Here is a 6,000-nt window from a genome sequence, read left to right on the forward strand (position 1 = left end):
CCTAATCAACATGCCAAATTAACAAATTTTGACGAAAAATACTTATGATTTTAATGATTGGATTGGGGTTTTAAATAAAAAGTAATAGAATTTATTTTTTAACTTTTTAAGTACAATAATTAAATTTCAAATTTTGTCAAAATACAAAGATTAACAATATATTTTAACCGCTCTACTAAAAAAACATATGTACTTAATTGGGACAAAAATAAAAGTTTAGGTACCAAATTAAATATTGAAGGTAAACCCAAATACTTGAATATGAAAAAAAAACCCTCAAGTTTCAAATTGAACATCGAAACTAAACTTAAGCACTAAATCAGAACGAAAAAATCTCAAGTACCACAATAGGCATTGAAACCGAACTCGGGTATGAAATAGCATAATAACCCAAAAAAATTGTGGCTTGAAGCATAAGTGAAGTTAGTGAGACAAAAATGGTGGCCAAAAGAAAAGTTAAGCAGAGCTCTGAAAACCATAGCTGATTGGTAGGGTGGCTTCTTATTCCACAAGTGAAAATAAAATAAAATAAAAATGGGGGGTTTTGACAATGACACTGCACCAACATCAAAATCAATCCATGATTGGCAAACAAGTTAATGTAAAATTTTTATGAATAAAAGGAAAAAGAAGAGCCAAAATGTTGAACCATTAGACTTTTCTTTATCCTACTTATGTAACCAAAACCCTACAGTTTTTGTTCTCAGTGACCCTTTGGGGTGCTTTTTTTTATCATAGCCACTCCTCCTTCTTCAGATGGGGTGGCTTCAATCCCTGTTTTCTCCCTTGAAGAAACTCCGGTTTCGTCTCCACTCAGCTCAGAGAAAAAGTATGTTCATTAATCTCCCTTCTATCTCTCTGCATTTTTCATGGTTTTTTTTTCTTTTAAATTAATGCAGTGTTTCTCAGCAATGGGATTCTTAGATATAGATTAAATTCAATCAAATTTTTTTAATTGATTTTTTTATAGGGAGAGGGATATACATTTTGTATGAAGATGTGAAATCTTGCCCTTGTGAAGATGTGCATGTTTTATGGTCAATACTGGTGGAATCAAATGCACCTGCTAAAACATTGAACTGATCAAGAACCCTTTTTCTGGGTTTGATTTTTTCTAAAGAAGCAGATCTATTGTACATAAGTATGTATATGATATATCCGCTTTCGGGTGAGTGTATTATACGAGTCTGTATCCTATATGAGAAAGTTTAAGTTTTTTTTTATACTTATATTCGAACATATGTTGAATGTAAATATTAAAATTAAAAAATATAAGAAATTTGAATGACTCAGCATAATTATTTATGATTATTAATGAGAATTTTCTTTTGGGTGTTGCATTGTCAATTTTCAGCAGTTAATTTCTTGTTTTCAATATCTATATTGAAGTTGACTAAAGCTTTTGAATGGATGTAATAACCTACTTAATATATTTTCATATCTTCATTTACACTAAAACCATGGGAGAAAATGGGACTGCTTTCACACAATTTTGTGTGTAGATTGGTCCACTCCAATCTTTTATGTAACAATGATATTATACTTAAATCATACTTTATACTTTTTCAAGTAACACTTTGGTACATTACAATTTTGGGGCAGAGAATACCATTTGTAGTACTTCAACCTTGACATTTTGGGGATGTTTCACTTAAAAACTTCAATCACTTGCTAATTGGATGTACAACTTTTGTTTTAAAGTTTAACATATAAATAGGAAAATATTACTGTTTTTATTTAGAATAATTAAAAATATGCGTATGGAAGCGTTATAATTAAGTATGGTAAGATTAAAAATTTTGTGAAATATATATTCAGATTTCAATCGTAATTATAATGGTAAGGTATGAATGAAAATTATTATTAAAAATATTAAAATTTGGTATATTAAATTATAGGAAGATTAAATATAAGGAAATACAAATCGAAAGCAGTGTGAATTTGATCTCTAATCACTAGAATGAGTTTGTGTGATGGGGTTTCAAACTATTATATTTACCTCATATGATAGAGGTGTTCATGTGCTCATACAAAATATTTAAATCAATTTTTAAGTTTGAATTTGATTTGACCGAAAAATGAGTTTATTTTTTGTTTAAATTTAACTCATTTTAAGAAAAGTAAATTCGGGTCCAATTTGACCCGTCCATATTTATTTTTTAGATTAATTTTACTTTAAAAATAAAAATATATATAATTCACTAAATGCATTAAAAGCGTTAAAATAAAAGTTTTAATACATTAAAAATATATTAAAAAGTATTCATATTAAAAATATTATCATAAATATAATAAATAGTTTTTATATTAAAAACACAAATAAATATAATGAATATTTTATTGCATTAAATATAATTTTTTAAATTTATATTTTGGGTTGAGTTATTTAGTTAGGTAAATTTTTTAAAGTTTTACTAATGAGTTTAATTGTTATTGGATTAGTAGTTTATATATATATATATAGAATATAATATTTTTTTATAACATAACATATTTGGTTGGCCTTGGCTATAATAATTTTTGTTTATAACATAACATTTTACTTACAGAATAAAACTATATTATTTAACATATTTTAAACACGTGATTTATACTTTATAAATTTAAAATTATTAAGATATACCAATCGACCACTGCTTAATAAATATTTAAAATTTTACCTTCTTCAATGTCATAAAATTTTCTTTTTTCCTTTTTTAATCTCAAAGTCGTATTAATTTTATTGTTTTTAATTAAAATTTCATAAGTTTTCAGAATTGCAGATTACTCATTTTAAAATTAATCAAGTATGTCAGTAAGCTTAAATTAATTTGATTAGTCTAAATAGAAATTGTTGATACAAGTTTTCGGTTAGGAGTTTAGTGACGATTCACTTAATATAAAGTGCGGACGGGCGTAGAGTCGCAAGTGATCAGGTTGGAAGAAGAGAGGTTATGAAAAACTCCATGGGAGCTAGGTTGGTGGAGGAAGAAGAACCACTTTTCTATGCCATTGAGAGTGTATATAAAGAAGGTACTTAATGGAACCTATGTAATGATACCTTATTAGTAATGTGATGTGACCAAAGCTGTTATCTACCTCTTAAGTCCACCCTTGATCAAAGCTATACATAACACTGTAACACTACATGGATCAATAGAGAAACCTTCGAATAAGGAGTTAATGACCTAACAGGACAAACCTAAAGGGACAGGCTGGGGACAACAACCTCTTAGGGCCAGTTCTTCATTGTTTTTGAAAAGTGCTTTTGAAAAGTGCTATGGAAAAGTGCTTTTGAGAAGTGCTTTTGAAAAGTTTGGTTTAAAATTTGAGTGTTTAGCATTGCTATCAAAAAGTACTTTTGAGAAATAAAATGTCTATTTTAGACATGTTATTATCAAGTAACAAATATGCATTTAAATAATATTTAAATTAGTTAATATTATTATATTTTAGTAATAATATAAAAATTATTATAACTTGTTAATATTTTAATATATAAAATATAAATTGTAAATATTTTTAAACAATAAATATTAATTATTTATAAAATTTAATTAGAATATATAAACTATATTTTAAATATTTAAATATAACCATTAAATTTTTGTAATTAGTATTTTAAAAAATATTTTTTTTATTTTTAATTAATGATTTTAACACAATTGTAATTAAGCACCAAGAAAAAAAAATACTATGTTATTGGAGGGGTGAAAAATTAATTAAGCACCAAAAGTGCTTTTGGGAGAGGAAAAGCTAAAATTTTTAGCTTCTCCTTTTCACTCCTTTTCGAAGTCTTTTGAAAGACTTACGAAAAGCTAAAATTTCATAAAACAATTTTCTTCTTCACAGCTTTTCTTTCAAAAGTGCTTTTGGAGTCAGAAGTGCTTTTTTTAAGCAACGAAAAACTGGGCCTTAATCTAATGGCAAAAACATTTTGTTGTAGGCATGAGATCTTTAGTTCGATCTCAAGCAATCTTATTCTCCTTTCCCAATTATAAAAAATAAAATTGGATAAGAAGTGTTATATCAAAATATTATTAAGGTCCATTCTCAAATATTACTAGCTCGACTTAGTACAACGTGGGAACACCTTGCAGATCAACCAATAAGAAAATAACCTTAAATGTTGAGCAGAAAGTAGATATATATTAATGTCCTTAATAGATCATCTCCTTCCTCTCATCTCATGTTCCTTGCAATCTTATTTCCTTATTTATAAATTTTGAGACATCAAAATACGTTAATTTATAATTTTATCATTTTTAAAGAAATTAAAAACAAAGTTGTCATTTAAAGTGAGCAAAGCTTAATATCAGCCCCTTAGATTCACCATTGGCTAAAGCTAAACATTAGGCTGCAACATCAAATGAATCAACATAGAAACCTCGTAAGATTACCATGTTCGAACAATGAGTTCATGGCCAAACAAGGTGAATCTAAGAGGGTAGGCAGGAGCCTTGACCCCTAAAATAGTAAAATTATTTTTAAATCTCTTAAAATTTATAAAATTATAAACTAGTATAATAATAAAATTATTGATAAAAATATTATGGAGGTTTCTGTACCAAGATTCAAATTGCATTTTGCCCCTTACTCAAAAAATGGGCCAATTAGTTATTGGACATTAGATCAAATAGCAAATTGGTCCTTTCAGTTTAAAATTTCACCAATTTATATTGTTAAAAATTAGTGTGGCTTATGGAATAACCGAACAATGACACTTGGCTGCCACGTGTGCCTTATGCTGACGTACAATGACCAATTTTTAATAGTAGAATTAGATGAAAATTTTAAAGAATAATCAATTTGCTCTTTGATCTAATGTATAAGGACTAATTTGCTCATTCTTTTAGTAGCTAGAGATGGAAAAATGCAAACTACAAAGGCTTCCATGATACTTTTACATAAAATTATCTTTTAGCCCCTAACTTTTTTTCCCTACTTTCGCTCCCGTAATCAAGCAATAAGATCCAAACTTAAGCTCATGCCTTACCTAAGCCCAATCATCAATAGATTAACAGTATTAGGTATAATTCTAAAAGAAATTAATTTGCAGAAGAAAATTGACCCAAAAATTCTACCCAAGTTAAAAAAGGCAGAATTACATTGTACAAAGGCAACTACCTCCTACATAGAAGCCAATACTCCAATACTTAAATCACTCGATATATATATATATCCATAGCCTACAAAAAAAAAAGTGGGAAATGCTTATAGAATCTAGTTTTCTACATTTCAAACAAAATTTACCCGAATATTGAAAGGTATAGCAAATAAGAATATGAAACAACTGCTACCAGCATCATTATTTTACAATCAGTAGCAGACCATTCGTCGAAACGATTAGACTGTTCCGACGACAGTGATGATGACTCCGGCACCGAGCTTATCGACCTTGGAACAACAAAGAAGGAAGATCTGGTACCTTTTCGATGGCGACGACACCGCTTCGAAGCTAACATGATATTGATCAAAGCCATGGTTGATAGTCTGTCTGCTACTTTTGAGAGCCAAACGACTTAGGGGATAATATAATGTATTATTTTGGTACAAAATGGGAATGGATTGATTGTTACCTTACTATCACAATTTATAAAGATAGGTGTGGAGGTTTGTCAAATGAAGTGGCTTCCTATGCATTTTCTACGAAAGTTCCCATGCACATTGATGGGGGCAAGTTCTTTGAATAATGATATGTCAGTTTGTTTTAGTAATAATAAATTTAGTTCTTAATATTTGTATTTTTTTTATCAATTTTGATTCTATTATTTTAGTTAAATTTGGGTATTAATTTTTCATGAAAAAGTTAAATCGCTTATTTTTAATGAAAATACTGATTAAAATCTTAATTTTTAACAACTGTGGCATGATAACTTGTGTGGTAATTCATATATAATTTATGTTGACATGGTATTATTTATATTATGTTTCATGATAACAAATAATTTTAAAATTTTAAAACATACATTAAGTTCATCGAAATTAAAAAGAAAAAGCATGAAGTACTTTTGAATTGTC

The 6,000-nt window shown here is 27.9% G+C and overlaps 1 long non-coding RNA gene across 1 annotated transcript; it reads left to right on the forward strand.

The window, feature by feature from the left end:
- The first annotated feature begins 563 nt into the window (after positions 1-563).
- On the forward strand, positions 564-1,347 carry LOC105797986 (uncharacterized). The gene is made up of 2 exons (XR_001134875.2): positions 564-829; positions 971-1,347. It is a non-coding gene; the product is annotated as an uncharacterized LOC105797986 (long non-coding RNA).
- The last annotated feature ends 4,653 nt before the right edge of the window (positions 1,348-6,000 follow it).

Source organism: Gossypium raimondii, chromosome 9 (assembly GCF_025698545.1).
Source record: "Gossypium raimondii isolate GPD5lz chromosome 9, ASM2569854v1, whole genome shotgun sequence".
NCBI lineage: Eukaryota > Viridiplantae > Streptophyta > Magnoliopsida > Malvales > Malvaceae > Gossypium > Gossypium raimondii.